Source organism: Pygocentrus nattereri, chromosome 14 (genome assembly GCF_015220715.1).
Source record: "Pygocentrus nattereri isolate fPygNat1 chromosome 14, fPygNat1.pri, whole genome shotgun sequence".
In the NCBI taxonomy this organism is placed as follows: Eukaryota; Metazoa; Chordata; class Actinopteri; order Characiformes; family Serrasalmidae; genus Pygocentrus; species Pygocentrus nattereri.
This window is the reverse complement of record NC_051224.1, coordinates 27,594,954-27,610,030: the sequence shown is the minus strand read 5'-3', so window position 1 is coordinate 27,610,030 and position 15,077 is coordinate 27,594,954. Positions and strand designations below refer to the sequence as shown.

At 40.3% G+C, this 15,077-nt stretch overlaps 1 protein-coding gene across 2 annotated transcripts in view; it reads right to left on the bottom strand.

Annotated features, from left to right (window-relative positions):
• Positions 1 to 14,765, bottom strand: part of glis2b (GLIS family zinc finger 2b) — a 45,296-nt gene extending 30,531 nt beyond the window's left edge. For both annotated transcript variants that reach the window (XM_037544540.1, XM_037544541.1), the window contains exon 1: positions 13,909 to 14,765. The gene's annotated coding sequence lies outside the window, so the exon portion shown is untranslated. The remainder of the gene's footprint in view (positions 1 to 13,908) is intronic.
• Between the last annotated feature and the right edge of the window lie 312 nt (positions 14,766 to 15,077).

Genomic DNA, 15,077 nt, shown 5'->3' with positions numbered 1-15,077 from the left:
TTTTTTTCCTGCTCCCCTTTGCCTCAGCCAGCCGCCTTCTCAGACAGGAAACCTCAGTTTCCACTCCGCCTCCACAGGGCCCCTCTCACTCCTTCTCTGCTTTTTTCCCTCCATCTTCCCCCCTTTCTTGCCCTTATCCTTCTTTCCCTCTGAGTTTTTTTCTCCCACCCCTACTGTTTTGCCATCATCCCTCCCTCTCTCAAACAATGTTTCTTTTTTTGTATAATTCATAGCGTATACGCCATTCACAGGGACAGCCCTCTTCTGTGCATTCATTATGTTGAATAAGTATGGTAATTGATCTGTTTTTCCTAATGCACCTTGTTAAGTCAAATCTGTTGGGTCTCAATTTTTTTTTCTATTTCTCCATTTTCTCTTTTCCCCAATAAAAATGTTCTGGGTAGATTATGGGATATTACATAATCAGCCAAAACTGAGAAGGGTTGGGAGAAAAAGGGAAAGATAGAGACAAAGATGTGCAAATAAAAAAACTTATAACTGAGAGATCGGCAATTCAAGTAAATTGTCTATGGTTACAGTTCAAGCATGGCCAAAAGCAGCCACCTGCCAAAAGAGAGTTGTGTGATCTCAAATAGCAAAAGGGAGGGAGAAAAGGAGAGAAAAAAGTGGCGGAAAGCCGAGAGAGGGAGGGAAGGAGAAGTGGTGGGGAGAGGGACTGCAACAGGAAGCCTCTTAGCAAGCTACAAATGGCCCCCAGCCAGAAGTCTCAGACACTAAGGAATTCCTTGCAGAGGCTAGGGATAGAATGGAGGCAGGGAGGGAGAGAAAGGGAGAGCTGCAGTTGTGACTTCACACTAGCAGAGAGAGCACTGCCTAGGCTGAAGCCAGAGGCTTTGTGTGAGATGAAGTGAGACTCAAGAAGACCACTACAAATCAGACACACATTGCTATTTTAAATAAACAGCACTGATGATTCTGCCATACAAAGAAGTGCAAGTAATAGGTTGAGAGATCTTCAGACTTCCTCTTATGCACAAGTCTGTATACATCTGGATAGTGAAGAAGACCACAACTAACTGGAATAGAATTGAGTTCCCAATTATTCCTTCTCTCCCTGGGTCTATCAGCAGCCCTAGTGCCTGAACCCACAGGAGAAGATTAACACAAACTTTAAGCAGGCTTCTGTTCCTTTTTTTCAGTAGACTTGACGTCAGTTGCAGGCTCAGGGTGTGTGAGGCACCCCTTTGAGAACAGACGCAGGCGTTTTCACACTTGGCGCTTGTTGTCCTCCCAGCAAACACAGCCAAGGCCGGGATTATGAAATGTAGCCTGACCTGACTTGACTCAGGGGAAGGAGACTTGAGGTTGCAGGGTGGAATGGCAGAGACAGAGGCTGAAACCTGTAGACCACTCAACAGCACCATCTTTACATCAACATACCCAGGCGTTGGTCAAGAGGCTGGCTGTCATAAGGCTTAGCTGAAGTGCAGCATTGGAGAGACATCAATTCCTAAGTGTAGATAATGAGATCTGGCTGGATCGAATAAGCCATCAGATAAGAGAATTTTTATAAGAGTAATTATTTTGTCATTGACTGCAGTTTAGGGGATTTACCAAAAGTGTAGTTGAACATCTACCACAGTTAAATGATAGAGAGACTATTTTGAACACTCCCTGTCCACAGTTACAGTGTTGGTTGCTCAACAATACCTCTGGAAATGCAGTGCTGTTACGTTCTCTGCTCTATAACACATTAGTACACTGATTACACTTCAACACTGTAGTCATTATCATTCCACAAGGGGGGAGACTACTGCAGTTTGCAAGTAATTGTAAGCTTTTTTTATAGATCAAATTACAATGTTTTTAGCACTGATTTAAATGTAAGCTGATCAGTGTCAATCTACTCAATAGATATACATAAGATTATACGTGGAAAATAATGCTTCAAAATAAATAACACTATAATTTGTTTAGAATAATTCAAATATTCCCTGCAGTCTACAAGAATAACCATAGTAAATAGTAAATCATCAAACCTAGGCTTTTCCTTTTTGTCATCCGTAAACCTCCTGCATCATTTACGCAACCATACAGACCAAATTTTAATTGTGTTATGACTAATAGTGAGTCATGATTTTGTACTTAGATCAATGATATGGATCCCATCAGTTTGCCTTACTTTGCATGCCAACACATCAATAAAGAGCACCAATAAACACACCAAGGATGTTCTTGTATTTCATACCCTGAAGCACTTTTTTTTTCAAGAGGCAACAGAGGAGCTCCTGAACTTACATTAATACACTTTGTTATCGCTAATGTTTTACTCAATAGTATATGTGGTTTTTACACTAACCTCCTTTACATGTAGTCGGCATAAATGGATATTGGAAACAGCTGCATTTGTGCTACCCAAAAGTTATACTGTGATGGAAAAATAAAATATATATATTTTAAAAGCGCAATACTGAGGGTACCCAGTTTTGCCAGCAAACACAATGTAAAAACAGTGCACCACCTTTTAGAAGTGCTTTCAATAGTGCAGTATGTAAAGTTCCAAGGTGTGTTGTTTGGGACACAGGTTCTTAGACGTGTCACAGTCTTGTAATGGTAAAATTTCCTCAGTCTTAACCTTAATGGAGATTGTTTTGTCATCTCATTTCAGCATAATGCTACCAAAGAAGATAAATAAAACCATCACAGGACACAATGTTTTTTTTTTTTTCAAAGAGTAGCCTTAAGCCCTATTCGGATGGGATTAGTTTTTCATGGTTAGGTTTTAGGGTGGCACGGTGGGTAGCGCTGTCGCCTCACAGCAAAAAGGGCCTGGGTTCGATTCCCCAGCTGGGCGACCAGGGTCCTTTCTGTGTGGAGTTCATGTTCACCCTGAGTCTGCATCGGTTTCCTACCACAGTCCAAAGACATGCAGTCAGGGCAATTGGGCATGCTAAATTGCCCCAGGTGTAAACATGTGTGTGTCTGTCTGTCCTGCGATGGACTGGTGACCTGTCCAGGATGTATCCTGCTTTCCGCCCGATGAGTGCTGGGATAGGCTCCAGCATCCCTCGTGACCCTGAGGGAGAAGTGGCTTAGAAAATGTGTGTGTGTGGTTAGGTTTGTTAATGCCAGCCTACTTCAGAACATCCCCAATGTTTAAAATATTTTTTTGCCGTTATTTTGTTTACCCTCATCATTTACCTTTCAACCTTAAAGGGAAAAACATAGAGCATAATTCTGTCATTGCGATAAAACAAAGTAATTTAGAGTGGCTTTACATAAATGGTTCATTGTATAGAAAGTTACAGACTCATTGTTTTACAGTGGCAGTGATAGGAGCCAGGGTTGCCATGTCTACGACACAAATATTGACATTTTACTTACGATTCAAAACCTGCAGTGAACATACACATGTCTTCTGAGTTTTTTCTAATCATTTTCTTATTTATTAATTAAAATAAATGGATTACCAAAATGTTTTAGGCCATAAATTTATCACAAAGTCAGCGTAAAACAATCTTGGAATTGTGAAATTGTGAAAAAATTGGTGGAGTTTACCTTTAAGTGAATACAATGAGCCTTGCCATTAGCTTGGGAATTCACAGCAATTATTCAACTTAATCGCATAAAATGAAAATGAGCTGTACACATGAGGACAGTAATGTTACATATCGGCAGCTTTCTATTTGCCGGCTTGTTACATTCTGGCGTTAAAAACCGCCGCACAATTTAAGGTGAAACAGGAAAATTTGAACAGAAAGCTCACAAATAAGCAGCTGACATCAGCTTTGTTAGAGAATACACTTCTTTGAGTGTTTCCATATTGTTCAAAACCAATTTCTTTGACCAATAAACACATATAGTACAATTTGCTTAGTTTTGCCATAAGCCTCTTCAGAATTGTTTTTGCCTATCCTGCTGGTGGGTTTTATTAAAGAGCACAAATTCAAGGCCCTTTGTTTTCCCAGGATTTTTACGCTAACTCCACTTCATGGTTGTTAATCGTAATTGTGCTCTCATGTAGGTTTTAGTTTGTTTCAATCTTTTTACTGCTAAGGTGAGTTCAGTTAGCTGTACATTCTCATTTCTAACTTCATATACTGGTAAGTTCATGGTTACCCTGGCTGGTTAGTTTGCTCTCAGACACATCATAGCTTTACATACTGTGGTAGTTATCAGTAATATGTGGTATTGCTATTTGAAATTTTACTGTTACTCTCTACAGCTAATTCTTACTATGTGATATTGGCTCAAATAAAAGTTGAATAGCTCCATCCCTTTTAACTGCCCCCAGATAACATTACATGCATTGTGTTGCAACTGACTCTGCAGCATTTCTGGACTTGCATGTATTTTCTGTATTTGCAGTGCATTTGCAAACTGTTATCACTTTGATTAAAGTGTTTTCTGAGTTTGCAGAGCATTTACAAATTTGCAACATATTTCGAGCTTTTATAAAATGCAGTGCATATGATGTCATTTGATTAAAGTGTAATTTTGATTGATGTGAAATTGCTTGCCATTTTCTTTTTCATTTTTTGCAGATATTAAGCTATAAATCCCCAAAACTATTTTTACTACTCACACTTCACAAAAGCAATTCACAAAATATAGCCTGCACAATAAGTGGATTGCTTGTGCTAGAAATACCAGGGCTCCAGTGACTAATCTTTCAAGCATTCTTCAACATCAGACCAACTCCAATGTCCTGCCCAACCCCTCACTTAAAATACTGAAATTTCATGAACATCAACGCAGTTCTTCCCTCTCTGGATCTTTCTTTCTGTCTGTGTGTCTCTCTGTGCCTCATTTCCTCCCTCCTTCACTCTGAACCAATTCCCGCTGCCTTTCCCCACAGCCAGTGATGCAATCCGAACACTTCTGCATGCAATAACAGGGTTTGGAGAGTGTTAGCAAGGGAAGGGCTGTCTTTCTGCGTCTCTGTGTGTCTGAAAACAGCAAGAGTGGTGGTCTAAAATGGTTTCCCTCAGGCACCATAGCACAAAGATCTCACTTTGTGGAAGTGCACTCAGTGCAAATGACTGAAAAAAACACAAATGAAAACTCTTTGGGAGAGATGCTTTATGAATTATTTTTCGTTTAGGCAGATTTGTTTAGAAGGTAAAGGAACTAAATAAAAGTAATAAAAAGCTTGGTCTTATTCAAAAATGGTTCTTAAAGAGACAGGAAGAAAGCCACAAGATGTAGGGAATTAAAGTGAATGAAAAGACTTTATATATGCACAATTATTTGACTTGTGAACAGGCACATACTCTAGAATGAAAATCGATACAATGGACATCACAGATTTTTGCTGGATTGCTACTGAATCAGTTTGATTATAACAGACCAACAGACCATCCATGTAATTCACAGAATTCTCTTCTCATATATATGACTGGACATTCAGGTAAGCACAATTTCTGTGGTTCCACACTACTGAAGCTGAATCCTCTTTATTTGTGTTCATTAATCAAAGACAACAGACTACCATTACCTGAACACCAGTAAAATTAAACAGTAGTTATGAAAAGGTGAGAGTAAAAGTAGGATATTTAGTAATCTTTAACATAACATCATATCAATAAAGCCATTAATATTGTTAGTTATTCAAGAATGCACATAATTCTGAATGACTGACACAGCCTTCCTTTGCTTGAACTGGCCTCATTGGCTAAGCCAGAGCAGATGTAATACTTCCCCCTGAGGCAAGAACAAAAAGGCACCCAAGGAATGTTAGCGACTGGCACCTATACTCCTAAAATAATTGTTTGCTTTTTTCCCCCATTCTCACACTCAAATAAGCTCTAAGTTCCACAGGTTTAACCTTCTATTTTTACACTTAAATGCTACGCCTAGAACACGTATACTAACAAATTAGCTTATAAATTCCAAATAATTTTTTGCAAAGTCAATGCAGTAGAAATACAGTGTAGAACAGGTGAGGCTCAAGATGATGCTCAATCCAAGGTCGCAAAATCACAGACTTCCTTAAACAGGTCACTACATGCCCAAATGTTCTACAGTTGTGTGGTTCTACATAAGTTAATCTGTTCTGACATGGCATTCTCTTGATACAACCAAACTGTTCTTAGTAATGTTCCTAAAATGCATCTTCTTAATTTGTGTAACACTTTGACAGAAAACCAGACGCGTACAGATGATAGACGAAGGTGGCTTAATAAAAACAAACCAACCGTAGTCAAAAAGGGCAAAACACAAATTGTAGTCAAAATTCAGGCCAAAAGTCAAAACACAGATCATACAAACAAGCGAAAGCACCAAGGGAAAAGGCAAAAGTCGAAAATGGATTAAACGAAGCAAAAAGGTAAAAAAAACACAGTAAAAAAAAATCAGAACAGGAAGATAACGCTCAGTAGTTTCAGGGAAGCAATACCTCGCAATGAGTCTGACTAAAGCCCGGGCTTTTGTACTCTAAACTACCTGTCATATGATCATACACACAGGTGAAAACAGTCAATACTCTGGGGACTGAGAGCACTCATAAGAGCACTTGCAAGAGTCCGAAGTCACCTGAGATGCCATAGAATTCTGGGAAATGGAGTTCTCTCCAAAGTCAGAGTGCCGATGTGTAGTCACAAGATCTCCCAGAGAATTCTGGGAAATGAAGTCCATGTCCTCCAGAGAGGGAGCTGAATGCGTGACAATTTGCACATCAGGAATAGTGCCAGTTGCATAAATGTGTTGTGTAAAAGTGTTGCTAGCAAATGTAAGAGATTCAAATCAGGCAATATATGAACTGCAGAGAGGAGGGTCCCCAAGATATATAGACACTTGTAATCGTCCATAATCAAACAAGCAGATGCAAAGCCAGCTTCTGCTGCTTGTAAGGGTAAAAGAAGGAGTCTGGCCTTCATTTTCTCTGATACAGTAAATAACCTTGGAGAAAAGGATTTATGGGGACAGACAGGTATATGGAAACTGCACACAAACTGATGACCCTTGGCTATATTTCAGCACTGACACAAGGCATTGTAGCCATGTAGTAAGACCTCTGACAAACCTGTCCTTAAACATTCACCTGCACCCAGAACTGCTTGCCTGTTGCAAGAGGCTCTGAGTATAAAAAAACACAGAAAGCAAACAATAAGCCTGCGCTCCTTCCAGGCAGGCTCACTGCAGATATTCAGTTTTGGGAGAGGCTACAACAATCTCTTACTCGTTTACTGGACCCTGAATATTATGACAGCATGCCTCACCCACTTATACTCTCCAAAAACCTCATGGGTCCATGAGAAGGAGCATTTTAATTTAATACCAATGTAATTTGATATTAGAGGTAGCTTTATGTAAATGCATCTTTCAGGCATGTCTGTGGTGTCAGGCTCTTGGTGGCATGCGTAAAAAGAGAAGTGCAGTGATTAAAGTTTGTATAGCATGGCCACAGAACTCAACAGTGTGTGTGTGTTTAGGGGCTGTGTAGGAGTTTGGTTTTCAAAATCAAAACACACTGAGATGGGAACAAAACAGGAAGAGGTAGCAACACAATTAATTGACAAACCGATGTGAATTGAAAACATGCATGTTGGTGTTGAGTGGTGGGTATTGTTTGCCCACAACAACAGAAGAGGCTGCTGGTGATGGTTCTTCAAGGAGATGGTGTAGCATGTAGCACACACACTCCCTCTCACCATGCCTCTGTTCTTTCCTTCTGTGGTGTTGCCAGTTTTGCTCCTGGCTGCATTCTCCCACTCCCCTCACACAGGGGCGCCTGTTTTCTCAAAGCAAGGCCACCCCTCCATGCTAGCCCACCCTCTTGTGCCTGGCAGCCAGACAAGGTCAACATGACAGGCTTTTTTCTGTCTCTCTCTGTCTCTCTCTCTCTCTCTCTCTCTCTCTCTCTCTCCCTCCCTCTTTTTCTCTCTTTATCTTGCTCCCTCCCTCACTGCCTCCCTTTGTTGCTGTGACTTAGCTCAGCTGAGCGACAGGCTCCTCCCAAACACTAAGAGCCTTTCATCTTCTGTCTCCATCTACACTAAAAGAGAGAGAGAGAGAGAGAGAGAGGGAGAGAGAGAGAGAAAGCGAGAATAAACACAGAGTAAGCAAAGGTGGGGGCTGTGAGGGGTAAAAGTTAAAGTCATCAGTTCAGCATACTACAGACCTACTGGAAGGAGACTGTACATTTACATTTTATATTTACAGCATTTAGCAGATGCTCTTATCCAGAGTGACTTACAAGAAGTACTTTGTCAATCTAGAGAAAGTATCTTTGCTAGTTACCAATAGCTTAGAGAAAAAGACAGACCTGAGCTCAGATACTGCTAGAAACAAAACCCTTGACAGGGATATTAACCATGCACTGAGGGTCTGTTGATGTTAATCTCACTGCTATTCTTCTGGCTACTGCAATTGTGCTCTCAGGCAAAGTTTTTAAATTATTATATAGTTATCCTATAAATTCTACATTTATTTATATTTTAATTTGAAGCATTTTATACATCGCACTAGTGACCTCATTATAGCTGAAGGAATTCACAAAATTCTATAGAACATTATCAATATTATACATTTCTAAATTGTACAATGTTTTTTTTTTGTTTATGCATCAGCCAAAAACAGATTTCCTGCATTGTGGGGTGTGTCGGTGCTGCACTGTCCTGTCTGTTTACTGTGTCTAATGTCTGTTTAATTTATCATATTTATTATATTTATAGTTTATATATATATATAGTTTCAAGCTTATTTGTTTGTTTGCACACGATGTCTGCACGTTCGCACTTTGTACTTTTTGTTCCTTGTTGCACCGTGTTGTTCCTGGAGGAACACAATTTCACTCCACTGTGTACTTGTACATAGATGGAATGACAATAAAAGCCTCTTGACTTAATAATAATAATTATAAATATATACACACACACACACACATATATATATATATATATATATATATATATATATATATATATATATACACATATCAATATCAAATAAATTTATTTGTGTAGTTTGTGTTTGTGGAGGAAAATGTTAATATTTGAATAAGTTTACAGAAAATTAATAATGACTTTATTTATATATATATATATATATATATATATATATATATATATATGTGTGTGTGTGTGTGTGTGTGTTGCACAGTACTAATATATATATATATATACACACACACACACACACACACACTCACACTTTTTATACTGTACTTTTAATCCACATCTTTCTCCAAAAAGTCTTGCTTACTACAATGAAAAAAAGTTTAGAATAGGAGGTCATGGAAAGTGGGAGGGTGCTCAAGACTCATAGACTTACACTCCCTGATGGGAATGGATTTGCCCAGACAGAGCGTCAAGCCCAGGCCCAGACTTGAGAGAGACTTGTTTCTGTTTCTGAAATGCCTTGCTTTTCCTTCTTTTTCCCTCCTCTCTCTTCCTCTCTACATTTCTCTCTCTCTCTCTCTCTCCTTTTTTCTTCTCATATACACATACACTTTCTGAAGTCCTTGCTTGCTCATTGTAGTTGGGCAGAACTATTGTGGGTAATTCTGGAGAATCCAGGGTGTTGGCCAAGCAAGTAAATAATAATATGAAACATCTGTGCCTCCGGTTTAGCTGCTGGAGCTTTCAGGATGGAGCAGTACATTACACTACTTATTGCTCACAGCTTCAAAACAATCATGTTGATGTGGCTATCTGGAGCCACACACATTACATAAACATCAAATACGTTCTGAAGACCATTTCATTGTAGAGCTTCTGTTTGTGTTTTCTTCACTTTTTTGATCACTTAATTTAGTCTTGTTTCTTGATCTGTTTTAGTTTCTATCTGGCTTTCCTACCTTGCATCCTTAGCTTTTTGTTGGAGAAATACCTCCCTCTAATAAGAAGAAGAGATAAATAGAAATAAAGACAGTCTGAGGAAAAGTGAGTGAGGTGGGATGTCAGTGGTTTGGTCTCGGGCACAGAATTCTGTATTTATTTTGGATGTGATCTACCAAAGCCCTGCTTCAATGGAGCACAAAGGTAGGAGAACTGTAAATAGTTGGCATTGGACACAGATTTTCCTTAGATGTCCCACCAAGGTGTGTTGGGGGGGTATTCTTGTTTGGGGTGGGGTAGGGCTCTCAACAACATTGAGGATAAGAAGGAGCCGTTCCAAGAGGAAACGGTGAGGCCGTGCTGTGATTAGTGGTTAGAATTTAACTGGAGAAGAATGCATGGTCTGGACCCAACTAAGAAGGGCGGTTTGTACTGGGCCCACTGAGGGTTTTTGACTTAGGCCTCTCTGCTCTTGTATCAACTTCACCATTTGAGGGTCTGTCTGTGCACAGGGCCTTAACTAGCATCAAAATTTTAGTGATGTCCATTTTCCAGAAATATGACGGAGAAGCGGCTTAGAAAATGGATGGATGGATGGATGGCTTACATGCACAATATCAACTGTTAGTTTTTGCTTTAGTTTTTTTTTTCTCAATTTTACCAAATCATAATTGTTATGCACCTTTTCATTGCATCTGTTCCTTTGCCAATCCTTCAATTCTTCTATAAACTTTTACTACTATTTCTGTTCCATAAACTGCCCTGTTTATTTAATTAATCATTTAACTATTTATTTATATGTATTTTCAACTAAAACATGTTGAAACCTATACTAAATCAGGTTTCAGATTGACTTTATATAAAGCCCAGCTAATGGTAAAGCCAACTACTCCTACAGACATTGGGACAAAATACAGCCTACGGTACCTGCTGATTTCTTCATAATGTATAGCTAGAATGCAGCATGCTGATTTAGCTACTTATGTTACAAGCAGTCCAAATGAAAGAGGAATTTTGGGGGATGTATTATACAAGCATAATCTGTTATTTACACTTATAAACTCTTACATGTTTTACATAGCATAAAAATATATAGTAATTACATGTGAAAACAGAGTAATAATTATATGTTAGCCTATAGCATGTGTGCTGCATACCTGAACAACTCAAGAACTCTAAGTTACTCCGGTACCATTGGCAGCATAAGCGTCTCATACAGAAAGAAATAGCGCTGACAGTTAAGTCTATGGCCGAAATTACAAGGTCAGCTGAGAACCAGTCAATGTTCTTTGGGTAGTTTTGTTGCTTTTTTCACACTGATAAAACCCTTCAGGAACTACAGAGGACCTCTGAGTCCTAATACTAGTTACTAACATGACAGACGCTGATTATGCACTAATGCAGTTGAGCATTGCAACTTTTCCTAAACAGAGATTGTAAGATGGAGAAAATTAGCTGGAGCTTGTCATATTTTGATTACAGTGACAGAACCCACAGAACACAAATCAAATTGTTTACTATCTTACTAACCTAAAAAATTAAGCACAATAAAAATTATGTCTCTTTTTTGAATGGGTGGGTTACACCCTGAGTAGGCATTATCAAAACAGCACTGTTTTATTCTTTAATATCACAAATGGAGAAAAGTGAGAAACCCATCTGAAGCTACCAAGGTCTGGACCTCGGTGTCCTCCTAGCTAGATACGGCCATGCCTGCACAGACATGCAACATGCCATTTGCATCCTGCCCTGCTAAGCTAAAAAATACACAACTTTTGGAATATGTAGATCTTATTTTTAATTATGAATACAGATTCAATCAAAGATGTCCATCATTGTGACAAAACTGAAAATCTCCTGAAGACAATTTGCGCTAAGTTTAATACCAAAAGACTGAAACTGGCATCAGCAGACTGAATTACAGCTAAAGCTTTCTCTCAAATTACATTATTTGACCAAGAGTTACAGTTTTGTCATTTCCCAGTGCCCCTGCAACAATCACTCTTCATGTGGTCATGTGGCACTTCAAACATCTCAGACTCTCAGCCCTCTGTAGATCTGTGTGTAATCTAAAGTTTAGTTTTGCACTTCAGTTAATGCTAGGCCACATTAACCTGTTTAATAAATATATGATGCTTGGCTTACTATTCAGATTTGCACTACCTTCAAGCAAGGCAGACATAACCACATGTAGTTTTTTATAACAGAATTCACAGACACATGAAATCCTACATCATTTCAGCCACTTTTCCAAGCCTTGTCTGACTGCATGTTCTAGTTTCCTTAGATCTGTGAACTATAAAAGAAACTATTTGTTCATACCTCACATATTTGGAAAATAACAATTCAACTGCTGGATCCAAACGGAGGTCTCGGAAGATGTGTCTGTAGGCTAGTCATTTCAAACTTGTAAAAATGGTGTAATTTAATATTCCTCATCTTGACATCAGTGGTGATATCAAATGTAATGTCTCTCCTCATGTCTCTCCAATTCAATGACTGCTTAAAACCTTCTTTTCCCTGCTGCTAGGTGTGCATTTCTGCCTAACAATAATCTCATGCAGCAATGGAACCCCATTGAGACAACCATTCATCTGCTCAGGTTTTACAGGGAGCTAATTCCTCATGCTGAAGGTGTTGTCTTCCAGGAATACACTTTCTGTGGTCTTTAGACCATGCTCATTTTACTCATACAAAAGCAGCTGTATTTAAAAGGATTTAACAGTTAAAGTGTGTTGATCAGAATATTCTGTGTTCTAGCCCAGTCTCTCTGCTCTCCATCTGGTCCACCATATGAACTGTGACCAGATTTGGGGCCCCTCTTCACCCATTTAGCAGTAGATTGCCTAATGGGCATTTATTCACTGAGGTTCTTCAGGGTGGGTCTGCTTTGGCCTAGCTTTCCAAACATGGTTTGCAAGCCAGACCCCTTACTTGTCCCTCCAATTTTGTGGTGTTGTTGAAAAACTCAAACTGCTGGCTTTGATGATTGCAGTTCATGTTATATAAAATCTCATTCTCTGCTAAGCGGAAAACAATTCTTCATGATTTTTCACTGTGTTCAAAAATCACAGTGTAAAATGAGAGTCATCTGTCTGTTCATCAGTGCACATCAAAAGACCTCAAGACACAGACTGCCCCTACCTGACATGCCACATGTGCTGCATATGAGATGTTTGTTCAAGAGATGCATATGCACACACAAACACAGATACACACATTATCTGTGTAGAACAGGTCAGTTTCAAGCCTGATAAAAGGATCAAAGCCAAGATAAAAGGATCACTGGTCTACTGATTTCTTAACTCTCAGTTAATACATGAACACACCAGCAGGAAAATGGAAATGGAGTGGGAAATGCAAATGGTTATTATCGTTAAACAGTACACCTGATCCAAATATGCTATATTTATGTGTGCACTGTTTGCTCTTTCATTTCAGATTCCCTATCTTAGTTGGCTAACTGCCTCCTAGCAGACTGCCTCTGTATCAATAGAACCATGTGTGGCCGCCAACGAGGACAGACTCCGTTCCAAGACCCAAAGCACTCACAATTAAGCACAGGGCCATTGGAATTGCCTAATTAGAGGAAAATAGCTTTTCATCCTCTGCACATCATCAAATCCCAGATACAAACGGTGACACTGCAGCAGCATGCCATATTATGCTTTTTCCTTCTGTGCTTGTGTGGCAGTTTTAAAAGTAATTGACGTCCACATCAAGACACACGGGATATGGCCATAACAGCCATAACAGCCATAACTCCCCATGTCAGGCTGTGCCTTAGGTGGCCTATAGATATGTATTGTTAGCCCTGCTATTGCATCTTGCACATTTGTAGCTCACAGAACTAGGGCAGACAGCCCGAGTAATAGATGAGTGTGGACACGACATTATTTACTCCAAATCCACCGTCTCTCAAACGACCAGGACGGAGCACGTAGTCTACGTCACGAACGTGAGAGCCAAACGAAACATCAGGGCACTTGGATGGAAAAATAGGTCATTTGCGCTTTCCACAACTGACCGTGTCTCATTTCTCGACAACACCACAGACAGTCAGGTTATATTCAGTCTAACAAACTGACGATTATCCGTCGCCTTCTACGCGAGCAAATGATGTAACCCTGGTGCGATATCTGATACCACAGGGTTACTGAGTTCTTACCTTTGAAGAAATCTTGTGGATATGGCCGAGATGGCTCCGACTTGAAAGCACTCCTCTCCTCCCGAAACTTTTCACTCAGAACGTTTTCTCGAATTCCTTTCTGTAGTAAAAGCGTCCCGTTTTAATACGAGCCGCACTGTTTCAGTGCGAGAGAATACTGACACTGTCAGCGTTAGCTTAGAAATGTAGCATTGTCTATAGCGGTCGACTGTCAGACCATTGTCGTTATGAATTAAGCAGAGTGAGAAGAAATGAGAAAACTGTTCGGAAGCTTAAAACATTTGAAAAAGACTTCAAAAAGATTTGAAAAGCCGCCGAAATCGAGCAAGACAGAACTAACCCAACAGCAAACCGCCTAACTGATGTTCGCTTCAAGGGATGAGATTTTCCTCAGCCCTGAAACCCGTTAGCCTAATAGTGTCAATACTTGAAAAAGCGTCCGTAGTCTTAATAACGTTGAGTCAACGCAGCGATGAAGGACAATGGCTGTCATAAAAATATGAAAAACGTCGTTGTCGATTTCTTTAGAAGTACAAGGTGCATCGCTTATTGACGAAGCTGGTCCAGCAGGGTGTTCTATGGGTGGTCGTCCTCTTGAGGGGAGGGGGTGAACGGGGCGATAGAAAGAAGAGCTGTCGCGAGGAGGAGGGAGTACTTCTAGCTTCGTGTCCGGATGACGTCTCCGTTGTTTCCTTTGATGTCTTGGGTGTACCGTGTTCTTATGTTTTTGTCTGCTCCTCGCCTTACGGAGACGCGAACGGCAAGGTGGTCTCGTGCGTCCGTCTGAAAGCAGACAGCACCCGGACTTGAGCCGTGTTTCCCTCTCCTCGGGCGGAGGGGGACTAGCCCGCGTTATTTTTTCCCCCACCCGTCTTCCGACAAACCCTGCCTCCTGCGTTGTGATTGGCTAGGTGTGTCCTGCTTTCAGTGTTGTGACTGGCTAGCAGCTCCAATTCACGAAGGTCCACCATTGGGTGGCCACAGTCCTACGCATGATATAAGCATGGCTGACCGCTTGCGAGTTTGCGCCCCAAGACCAATCCCAGCGCAGGAGGGTGGTTTTGTCTGAATATGGGTGGGGAAGAAAACAACGCAACTGGCCTGGCGTTTGCCAGCTCAGCGCATGCTTGCTGCCCCGCCCCATCCACCATAGGCAGCTCTAGGCTCCC